Source organism: Peromyscus maniculatus, chromosome 2, assembly GCF_049852395.1.
Source record: "Peromyscus maniculatus bairdii isolate BWxNUB_F1_BW_parent chromosome 2, HU_Pman_BW_mat_3.1, whole genome shotgun sequence".
Classification (NCBI taxonomy): Eukaryota; Metazoa; Chordata; class Mammalia; order Rodentia; family Cricetidae; genus Peromyscus; species Peromyscus maniculatus.
This window is the reverse complement of record NC_134853.1, coordinates 36,864,603-36,876,647: the sequence shown is the minus strand read 5'-3', so window position 1 is coordinate 36,876,647 and position 12,045 is coordinate 36,864,603. Positions and strand designations below refer to the sequence as shown.

Below are 12,045 nucleotides of genomic sequence, written 5' to 3'. Positions count from 1 at the left end.
TTGAAAAGAATAACAAGACTGGAAAATCTTTAGTTTAACCACAAAAAGAGAGAACCAAAATAAATAAAATCAGAGATTAAAATTGAAAGATTACAACATATACTGAGGAAATTCCGAGGCTCATAAGGATATATTAATTTATATTCTATTAAACTGTAACACCTAAAATAAATGGTTGTTTTTTAGTTATATATGACCTACCCAAATGAAATCAAGATGGGTAATAATTTGAATAGACCCATAATATCCAGTGAGATAGGAACAGTAATTAAAAATCTCCCAATTACAAAGAGCACTGGAACCTATGGGTATAGCACAGAATTCTACAAGAACTAACATCAGTTCTCTTCAAATTATTCTGTAAAATAGAAAAGAAGAAATGCTTTAAGATTTTTTTTTGTGAAGTCACTATTACCACAATATCAAAACTAAACAAAGATTAAACAACAACAAAAATAAGAAAATTATAAGTCAATCTCTGCTGAACATAGATGCAAGACTTCTCAATAAAATACTTGCAGACTAAATTCAAGAATACAATAGAAGGGTATGTAACAAGAACCTCAATTATATATATATATATATATATATTAGGGGATTCTTTGGGAAAAAAGACTCACTGATACAGGATAAGGTGAATTCAGTTGCAGAGTCCTTGGAAAGCTGGGGAATGATCACACACTGCTTCATGCCACCTAATCTGGTCTTCACCACCCAAGAGAACGTGAGCCCTTTTCTCCTCCCTTTTAAGCAGTCACATATTGTAGGCAGATAAAAAGCACCACCTCTATCAGGCCAAATAGCCCAAGGTCATGGGAAAAGCAAATTCCCACTATAAGGGTATCCACTGCAATTAACTCAGCTTCATCCAAGAAATGCAGGGGTAATTCACCATACATAAATCAGTAAATGTAGTTGACCACATCAACAAACTTAAAGATAAAACCCACAGGATCATCTCATTAGACGCACAAAATCCAACATCTCTTCATGATAATTATCCTGGAGAATCTAGGAATATGGTGGATGTATGTCAACATATAAAATGTAACATACAGCAAGCCCACAACCAAAGCATACTAATTAAAGAAAAACTCAAAGCATTTCCACTAAAATCGGGAATAAGAAAAGGATATACAGGTTATTCATTCTTCTTTAATATAACATCTTCTGTCCAGCTTTAAAGGTTGAACCAATAGGAGCTCTTGGAAGATTCCTGACTGTCTAGGGGGCAGTAAGGGAAACAAAAAGACCACTGTAAATGCTTCAGTTTGAGTTTAGAATGGAGCCGACATAAAGGCTGGCTCCAAAGCAGCTGCTGCCAATGGTGAAGGCATTCCATAGTCATGATGACTACGAGCCCTGTCACGACCTCATCTGGTCTCTCAACTGCCCACCTGCCTATGGTCCAAAGAGGAGGCAGTGTTGAGGAATGGCAGACCTAGGCCAAGTTAGGGATTTGGGAAGCGGAGAACCTTGATGCCACTCTTCTTATGAGCAATTCCATGCCAACAGGGCATGGTTGTCAGCTTCTACCTGGGGTTCAGAAGTGACTCTCCCAGCAGTCTTGCAGGGCCGGTTCTTGGCCATGTGGTTACCAATTAGGAGAGAAATGAGCTTGTAATAGCTCCCGCTGGCTACTTCTCACAGAAACAGTGGGAGCTCTCTGCCCTGCAGCCTGCAGGGCAGCAGCAGCATGAGAGAGGGCCCAATTATGGTTTTGAGAGGTAAAGTATATTTATTTCTATCTGCATGAGGAAGCAGCTCTTTAGGAGTAGGTATAATTGAGGAATTGTTTTAGGTAGACACAAAGCAATTTAATTCTCATAAAGTATTAAAGTAAGACATCAGGAAAATGAAAACGTATTTTACCAGCAGTGCAGACTTCGGTACACTGTGGTCCCGAGTGTTCTGTCTCTGCTTAGGATGTACTGTGAGTCACTCACTTCCTTTAAAACACAAGTTTCCTCTAATAACTTGGAGGGACTTTACCTCCATTTTCCATATACATTTTCCAGCCAATGCTCAGTATTTTAATATCTTTAGAAACTAAATGGTAGCTTTCTTAAGGTTAACACATGCAAGATGTTTCTCAGGACAACAGAGCAGTATATCAACAGGAAGTCATGACTTATTTGTTCAACACACACACACACACACACACACACACACACACACACACACACACACACACACTTCAGTCGTTTAATAAGCTATAGGTATTGTACTTAGCCCTGAGGATATCCCCAGCTGATATATCAGCTGAAATACAAAATAAAATTTTAGTAAATGTGAGTTGGTAAATGTATCAGCCCCTTTTTCAGTTATAATAAAATGCCTGAGGCTGGGTAATTTATCAAGAGATTTATTTAGGTGGCAGTTGTGGAGGACGAGAGCTCAAGATTAGGTAACCTCACTGTCGCCAGCCTCTCGGGGGTGTCACAGCATGGCAGATTGTGGGAGTGCTTCTAGGAGCCAGACTCAGGGTCCAGGTTTTCTTTGCTGTTGCTCTGGAACGAGTTAGTTTTTTCCTTCTAATTTTATTTCTTTTCTTAATTTATTCACTTTATAGAGGGATTTCTCCATGTTGGCTTCGGCACCAGTTCGTTGAATCCACTACTCATTGATGACACAGGAAAGATTCCAGAACTGCATTCCAGGTGCTAAGAGTTCCATCTCAAAGCCACAGTGGAGAAAGCCTTGGCTTGTATCCTACTGAATGCAGCAGTGCACCGGGGAATCCCTAAAGCGCAACCGTGACCTGGTCCGCATCTTGGGTCGATACTGCCCCAAGAAAAGCAGCTGCTTGGTGTTGAACGCGCCCCTTCGTTTCTGTCGGATAAAGTGAACTGCGTCTTCGTTCTTCATTCCACATTCGATCAAAGCCAGTGCCACCAGCACAGGAGCCCGTCCCAGCCCTGCCATACAGTGCACTGCCACACAGGAACCTGGCTCCTCACGGAAATTGCTTTTTAACAGGTGCAGCCAGTCATCCACTATGTTATCAGGGGGTGGGGCTCCGTCGTTGTAGGGCAGGTCTAGAACGCGGATGCCACGGTTTTCAACTAGAGCTTTATCATACGTGGCATCGCAAACTCTGACCAGGGTTGTCACTCCATAGTTCTTAAGTTCCTCTGTGAACTTGTGCATCGTAGCATTGGTGGGGTTGTGAGTTATCAGAAAACGCATGTTGTCATAGCAGATCTCCACTGGGGCTGTATGATTCATTATGGCAAATGAGAGTGTGCCTGCGTGTGTGATGGGAAAGCGAAAACATTAAGATCACCAAAAGGTCTATTGTCGTTCTTTATTTTCTTTATTCGGTTTGTTTACTCTGTATGAAGCTTCTCCAAGAAAGGCAGAAGTATTTAAATTCATTCGAATTCAACCTGGGCCTTAGCGTCTGCAGATGGATACCTTCAGACTTCAGAAACAGCCAGCTACATACCGAACTCACCTACCCAGCCTACATTTAGACTTTAGCGAGACAACAGTGATGGTTGTCTTCCGCCTTTGTTTACTTGATGTTTGATTTTACCAGAGTCATTAAACGAAATATACTTGCAGTTACTTTTGACGACAGCCTCGTGTCCAGAGTCTTCAAGGTGCAGTTGAATATGGCACATAGAATCCCCAAGGTCACTTGTCAGGGAAATTGCTGTGCTGAGCCTGGCAGAAATTGACTCTCAAATTCGGAATCGCCATAAATGTGCAATGTGTTTTTCACCAGAGTCCTGCTGTGATTGAGAAGCTGCAATCTCCCTGCCTGCCTATGCCCTACACAGTCCGCCAGGCCCGCTGGCGGCACGTGACCCGGAGACCATCCTGCCTCTCTGGCTGCCGCTGCGTCTCTGCCACCACCGCGCGGATGTCTAGAGGGCCTCGCCTTGCTCTGAGCTGGACAAAGCCCCTACCCCAGCTGCTAGCCATGGACACTGCATCCCAGCCAATCGGGCCACCGCCACCCCACTCTTAAATTTATTTATTATGGTTTGCTTGCAAAACAATGAGTTTCATTATGATGTCTTCACACATATATCATGTGTTTGCTCATGGCTGTTGTCCACTCTCCTTTGTACTTCTCCCACCCTCTTCCTCACCCCCGCTTCTCCCAGATAGTCCTCCTTCCGTTTTCACGTCCTACAGTTATGATGTGAAATACATGTATTTAAATCTGTATTCTGGCTTGTGATGTAAAATCGGATACTTACCTTTTCAATCTGGCTTATTTTTGCTCACTATGATCCCTAGTTCCAGCCATATTCCTGCAAAAATTAGTTTTCATCTTTACAACTAAATCACTTCCTTGAGTGGTATATATACCATGTTTTCTTCATCCATCACCTAGTACAAATGTCTAAACTGGATCTGTGTGGTGGCTTTTACGAGTAGAAGGCAGCAAACAGACATGCAAGTGTCTCAGAGGTGTGTGGACTTAGGTTCTCTGCTGTGAGCACCCAGGAGCTCTTCATGGAGGCTGCCCCAGCAGTGATGAAGGGCTCCTCTTTTGACGTCCTGACCAGCATGGTCTTCTTGCAGCTAGCCTTCTCACAGGCTTATATGACCACAAAGAGTTTATTTGCACTCCCTAGAAGGCTAATAATGCCAGACATTTTTTTCTTTCCAAATACTTATTGGCCATTAGTATTCCAGGCAGAAGTCTCCAGCTCTTTAGTCTATGAATGGATGACTTGGGAGTTTAGGTTTCAGAGTTCTTTATCTGACATCGGTCCCTGTCAGAGGATTTCTGCTTAAGGATTCCTCCTGTTCTTCTATCTCCTTTGCTGTGTAGAATCTTTTAAATTTCATGTGATTCCATTTGTCAATTTTCCCCAATTATTTCCTGAGCTATTGGATTCCTTTTCTGAAATCTTTCACCTATGCCTGTATCTTGAAAGTGTTTCTCCTGTTTTCCTCTAGCAATTTCAAGGTTTCAGGTTCTAAATTAAAGGCTTTAAAATATTTTGATTATTTTTGTTGTTGTTGTTCAGTGTGAGAAATAAACTCATTCTTCTTTACATGGATATCTAGTTTTCCCAGAGCAATGTCTTGAAGAGGTGATCATTTCTCCAAGGGGCTGTAGCTGTGTGGATTTATTTCTGCGTTCCCTATGCTATTTCACAAGTCTGTTTGGGGCTTAGTTCCAGTTCATTTTGTTACTATGGCACTGCAGCATCATTTGAGATGGCTCCTTGTACACTTACAGCATTGTTCATTTGGCTAAGGATTATTAGAGATACTCAAAGTCTTTTGTATATTTATACAAATTTTAGGGTTTTTTTTCTATTTCTGAGAAATTTTGATGAGGACTGCATTAAATCTGTAAGAAGCTTTCACTATTTCATTCACTTTCACAGTCCATGAGTATGGGAGGTCTTTCCACCTTTGGATATCATATTCAATTTCTTTCTTTAGTCTTTTGAAAGTTCTCCTTGTAGAAAACTTTCATCTTCTTTGGGAGATTTATTACTGTTTTTTTTTTTTTAAAGAGCTGTTATAAACAGGATTTTCTTCTTCTTTCTTTACAAGTTCACAATTATAAGTGTATAGGAAAAGTTCTGATCTGATTTTAGATATTGATTTTGTGATCTATTTTTTTTTGAGTGTTTGTCAGTTCTAAGAGATTTTGGTAGAATTTTTAGAGTCCTTTAAATGTAGGACCATGCCATAGACAAATAGAGATAGTTCAACTTTTTCCTTTCCTACTTAAAGAAAATTATCTTGACTATTGCTATAGCTAAGGATTCAATCACTATATTGAATAAGGGCACAAACACTGAATACCCTTGTCTCATTCCTCATTTTAGAGAAAATGCTTTCTTCTATTTTTTTTGAATTTGATTATAGATTTGTCTCATATAGCCCTTAATTAAGTTGTAGTATGTTCCTTCTAGTCCCTGTATTCAGGACTTTTATCAGGAAAGGCTGTTGGACTTGGTCAAAGGTCTTCTCAGCATCCATTGAGATGGTCATGTGACCATCTATCATTAAGTCAATTTATATCTTGTAATTACACCCACTGATTTGCATGTTTGTTTGCATTCCAAAATGAAAATAAAAAGTCAGTTTTTAGAATGACCCCCAGACTTTTCTCCCTAACTCCTCTTACATCTAATGTCAACTTCCTCACTCTCTCCAATTTCATGTGCATTTGGTTTTTAATCACTCACCAAATCAAATTCATGCTGCCCATGATGATGTATGGAACCATCCACAGAGCATGATCAACCTACCAGGGGCCACATCCTTAAAGAAAAGGGAGTTTCCTTTCCTCAGAGGCTGTCACTGTAAATTGCTCCTCAGTTAGGGGCTGAACTCCTAAGTTCCTTCCCACTCCATGCTAGAATGTTCACTGGCTTGATCTTGTACAGACCAACACAGCTGCTGTGAGTTTGTGAATGTGGCAGTCTTGTCGTGTCCAGAAGACACTGTTTTGCTTATGTCCTTCCTAACCTTGCCCACAGTGGCCCCTGAGCCTTGGAGGGAAGGGAGTATACAGGTGTCTGTCTCATTCTTGGCTGAGAACTCCAGACACTTATTTTCTGCACATTGACTAGTGAGTTTCTGAGTCAACCATATCTTCTGAACAAAGAAACTTACTGATAAGGTCTCCTGAGTTGTGTTTATCATTCTATTTATACTGAAGTGATCTTTCTAGTATTCTCTGAAGGAATGGCTTAGGGGTCATGATTTTTTTTTTAGCCTGCTTTTATCATAGGAGATTTTTCTTTCACTATCAACTATGACTGAAGTATTACAGAATATATTAGACTGAACTGGGAGCTGTACTCTTTCAGATTTTGAAAGGTCCAAGCCCAAGCTCTTTATGCTTTCATAGTTTGAAAAGTTCACTGTAGTTGTTTTGTTTTGTTTACTCTTTTGGCTCTTTAGGGGGCCCACCACCCAGCTCCCCTGATCCAGCTCCCAACCAAGTAAATACATGGAAGCTTATTCTTTCTTATGAATGGGCCGTCCTTACTTTGGCTTATTTCTAGCCAGCTTTTCTTAAATTATCTCATCTATCTTTTCCTCTGGGCTTTTATCTTTCTCTATTTCTGTATACCTTTCTTTACTTCTTTCTCCATGGCTTACTGTGTAGCTGGGTGGTTGGCCCCTAGAGTCTTCCTCTCCTCCTCTTTCCTGCTTCTCCACTTCTCCATCCCTCTTCCCAGATTTCTCCTATTTATTCTCTCTGTCCTACCCTTTCTCCTGCCTTGCTATTGACTATTCATCTCTTTATTAGACCAATCAGGTGTTTTAGACCGGCACAGTAACACAACTTCACAGAGTTAAACAAATGTAACATAAAAGAATGCAACATATCTTTGCATTATTAACAAATGTTCCACAGCATAAACAAATCTTAAAATAATATTCCACAAAAGTTAGCAGTTATTCTGATGAGACTGCCTTTGGATATGAGTAGGTCCTTCTATTTTGCAACTTTCGATATATTGTCTTCGTTTTATAATTTTTTGCTTCGATTTTTTCTTCGTCATGGAGAAAATTTCTTTTCTGATCCTGTCAATTTGGTGTTCTGTGGGCCAGATTCTTCTTCCCTAGATTAGTGGAATTTTCTATGATTTTATTAAAAATATTTTATTCATTTTCTGTGAAATTCTTTTTCCTCTATGCCAGTAACACATTGTCAGTTGTTCAGTTCTTCCAGACTGACATACTGATGTGCAGTCATTTTTTTTTTCACTGAAGTTTCACTGACATTGTTAATATCCCTCTACAATACCTTAGACCTTATTTTGAAGGATATCTTCAAAGGGATTGGAAAATGGAAATCTATTTTAATTTTCCTATGAGTATTAGAGAAGAAGGCCTCCATAATATTTTAGTTCAATACCAATAATATTTAATCTGGAATGTCAAATGAGGCCAGCTACAATTACTTATGAGGAACAAACTCACAGAAAGATCATTTCTTACCAGTCTGCCAAATAGGCATGTGGCAAGACTTTAACACCAAGGGCAAATAAAAGAAATTATCTGCTTTTCCTTACATAAAGACAGACTCAAGCACATACATCATCCATCCCTACCAGTGAAGATACGTTCTAATTATTCCTGATAAGATCTATAATTGGTAGCATCAACAATTATAACAAAATATTACCAATGTTTTAGTGACAACTTAAGAGTTAATATTGTGGCGTCCAAAGGAAACCCGTTCCCCAAACTCCAAAAGGCAGTCCAAATTTTTAAAAATGGGCTTGACCTGGACTATTGAAGGATTTCTGATGGTTAGATAAAAGCCAGCATTCCTCCAGAACTTGTGAAACTGGTTTCCTTCTACCAAAAGGAGGCTTTGCCCTCACCTCTGACGGAGGGACGCACAGCTACCTGTGGTGCCTATTAGCATATCAAGCATAGCCTGGCCTCCAGTCTTTCTCAGTAGGACAAGTATTTGTTGTTACACATTTCAAAATCCACCCTCCCCTCCCTCTCCCCTCCCCTAAACTCCCTTCAGATCAAGGGCTTGCTTCACCCTAGCCACTCATTCTCCTTACAACCCTGTAATGCTCAGTATGCTCTCTGTCTGTCTCTCCGCTCCTGCTTCTCTCACTGTTTGCTCTCTTCTCTATCTTTTACCAGTCCCCCTATCTCACAGACAGCCCTGTCCAGTCCGCTGGCCATGTCCAGTCTACTTATTTCTCTCTCTGCTCTGGACTCTTCCGGATGCCTCTTGTTATTCTCTGTCTCATATCTTCAATAACAATCTTCCCTTTAAACATACCACAGAGCAGTCATGTTGTCAGTTTATACAAATATATTTATTTATTTTCCCAAATCAGTGTTGTACTACCTGAAATTTGTTTCTAGTAGTAAGCATGTAACCTAGGGTCATGAAGTGCTATAGGCAAGTAATTTAGCCACTGAATTACACCCATGCTGCTCATTCTTCAGGCAGTTTTACATCAGTTTACAAGCATGGTGTCACATCTCTAAGTGTTCCTGTTTGTATCTGATAAGTGTGTGAAAAAGTAGTGTGGGGCCACGGAAACTGACAACTGAGCAATTGGTGGAAATAGAGAGTTTCAGGGCAGAGTCCCAGTGAGCTCCTTCCTGGTGTAAAGGCAGATTCAAATAGATGATTCATCTGACCTTGAGTTGTCCACTGTCATTGGCCCTCACTCCACTGAAAATGTTCTGAAAAGTTTGCTACGTGTTGCTAGATCTGATGATGACTCTGATGATGACTCTTGATTCTTATCTTTGATTTCTCAACATCATTTCAGATTACAATACTCTCTTTTCTTGACACCATCTACCTGATTTGTGGGCTGTAACATTCTACTGGTATCCATTCTGCCTACTCAGCTAGCTGTTTCTTGTTCCCCCAACATCTACATTTTGGTTCATATAAACCATCAATGAAAAGTCAGCATACATAGAATTCAATGAAACATGTGGCCAGGCCTCCAAGCAATGGGAAGTCCCCACCCCAGCTATTAAGGGCAGGAATTTCTAGTCACCCTCAGCCTGATGGGAAGGGCAGTTAATGGAACTGATCAAGAACATAACTGTAAGGAAAAGGGTTGACTGGAGCTTTGGAGATTAGTGCTGGAATTTCACTGAGACCCTGCAAGGGGGCAGCATGAGCATCAGTCCTTAGCTTGTTTCCCCTGCGTTCTGCACTGTATTATGCCTCTCAACATCTGAGTGCAGTGGAAGAGAAAGAGTAGGGGAGACAGAAACACAGAGGTAGGAAGCCTCTCGGTCCCTGGACAGAAGGAAGAAGGCTCGGTAGGAATGAGTGAAAGAGAATTTGGTGCTGAATGTTTCAAAGTGACTCTACCTTACCCTCCTCTCCACTCTTCTCATTCCCTCCATCTCAGGGTGTTCTGTTTCATTTGTTCTCTGATGTTCTACTCTACTGTGTCTACCTCCAGCATTTTCTCACATTTCTTTTTTTTTGCATCTAATGGTCTACAGTCAATCTCTGCAATACCAAATACTTCTTGAAATCATTCTTTGCTTTATAGTCAAGGATATAAATTAATAAACATGGTTGACATTAAGTTTCTTCCCAAGTCTTCAAAATGTTCAACATGAATCCCTGGCACTCAAGATAAAAAAATGACTATCAGACTTTTCCCTTATAAACTGTAAAACTTGCTATAAAAGCTTGTCAAACTTAAATTCCATTACTTTACTGGGAGATGCTAAGCCTGAAGCCTCTCTACCAAAACTTCTGTGTAGCCTTTAGAACTGCTTAGATTATTACAGGACAAAGGCCCATGTCAATACATAACAGCATTTTTCCTATCAGCTTTTAAAATCAACACCAACACCTATTTCCCACCACCAATGACCTCTTGACCTCCAAGTAGAGTCACTGTCTTCCACTACCACCTACAGTAAGTATTCGCTTTCCTCTCCAAAATGCAATACAAGCCTTTATGCCCATGGTTCTACAACCACATGACAGACCAGGAATGCCAAACAGCCTCTTACTCTCCCGACACATTCCCATTCTGTTTTAAAGCAGTTGCAGAAGGAAAACCATTTTAATTCCTTGTCATTGATTTGATGTTACTGATCCATCAGAGGATAAATGTACAGACAAAAAGACCAAATGCAAGATTGTTATTATTCCTTCTGTATAAGACATGATAGTTAAAATATGAGTGGGCTGGGGTGAAGTAAACATCCTGTTTATAGAAATGACACAGAATGTGCCTGTACTGTCCTTGTGTTAGTGAGAGTCCTCATTGTTGTGATCAAAATGCCTGACAGATACAACTTAAGGGAGAGAAGTTCCTAAATGCAGAGATTTCAACCCACAGTCCTTGTCTCCATTGATTGTGGGACTGTGGAAAGACACAGAGCATAATGATGGAACCATGTCAAGAAGGCTAATATAATAACATCTCCTACCCTTTACAATCAGACCCTAGGTGCTTGGAGCTAGCATACCCAGTGACCTGTGATAGCTCCTCCTAACAACCCATGGTGCCTCAGTCCAAATGGACAGTTTTAACAAGAATAAAGAGATAAACTATAAAGCTTACTACTTAACAAGATAATGAGATACCCACTTCTTACATATTCAAATATGACCCCACACAAATGTCACACATGAAAAGACTAAATGACTTCAACTGTTACAAAATATGACCCCACTGCTTTTCAGAGGTGTGATCCTCTCTCAGAGAATTCACCCTGTCTTTGTTGAAACATGGATATTCTTCATTAAAACTTTCATCTTGATTCTGCTCTAGTAAATACTTCTATTTCTCTGTCTTGGGTTTTACATTACTGTCATGTTAGTATGGTGTCATTGGACTTTCTCTGGACTGCCAGTTCCCAAATAATGACATGGAGACTTTTTATTAAGTATGAAAGCTAGGCCTTAGTTTAGGCTTGTTCCCAACTAGCTCCTATAACTTAAATTAACCTGTTTAACATTCTGCCATGTGGTTAGTTACCTCTCTTCCGTACTGTAAGTCCGACTTCCCCATGTCTCACTGGCAAATCCTGCTTCCCTCCTTTACGGAGTTCCTATCTCTTCCCAGAAGCCCCACTGATCCCTTCCTGCCTAGGTACTGGCCATTTAGCTCTTTATTAAACCAGTCAGAAGATGCCTTGACAGAGACACATTTTCACAGTATGCAAAAAGATTACCTCACAACAGTAATGTCACAGGACTCTGACATAATGAGTGGATTACTCCTATGATGGAGTCATAATATGATCTCCTTATGGGACCTCACAGTTTGTGTCCTGGGTGGCTATATACTGCTGTGACCTCTTCCTGTTTTCTCTCCACTTTTTGTCTGTCCTGAGAGGAACAGCCTTCTTGACATGGTTCCATCATTATGCTCTGTGTCTTCCCACAGTCCCACAATCAATGGAGACAAGGACTGTGGGTTGAAATCTCTGCATTTAGGAACCTCTCTCCCTTAAGTTGTGTCTGTCAGGCATTTTGATCACAACAATGAGGACTCTCACTAACACAAGGACAGTACAAGCACATTCTGTGCCATTTCTATAAACAGGATGTGTACTTCACCCCAGCCCACTCATCTTTTA

The 12,045-nt window shown here is 40.5% G+C and overlaps 1 long non-coding RNA gene and 1 pseudogene across 2 annotated transcripts; both read right to left on the bottom strand.

Annotated features, from left to right (window-relative positions):
* Positions 1-1,135: 1,135 nt before the first annotated feature.
* Positions 1,136-11,568, bottom strand: LOC143271813 (uncharacterized). The gene is made up of 2 exons (XR_013049001.1): positions 11,442-11,568; positions 1,136-1,224 (listed from the first exon to the last, which is right to left on the bottom strand). It is a non-coding gene; the product is annotated as an uncharacterized LOC143271813 (long non-coding RNA).
* LOC102916064 (protein tyrosine phosphatase type IVA 2 pseudogene) lies at positions 2,350-3,969 on the bottom strand (annotated as a pseudogene). The gene has a single exon (XR_013049000.1). The product of XR_013049000.1 is annotated as a protein tyrosine phosphatase type IVA 2 pseudogene (transcript).
* Positions 11,569-12,045: the final 477 nt, after the last annotated feature.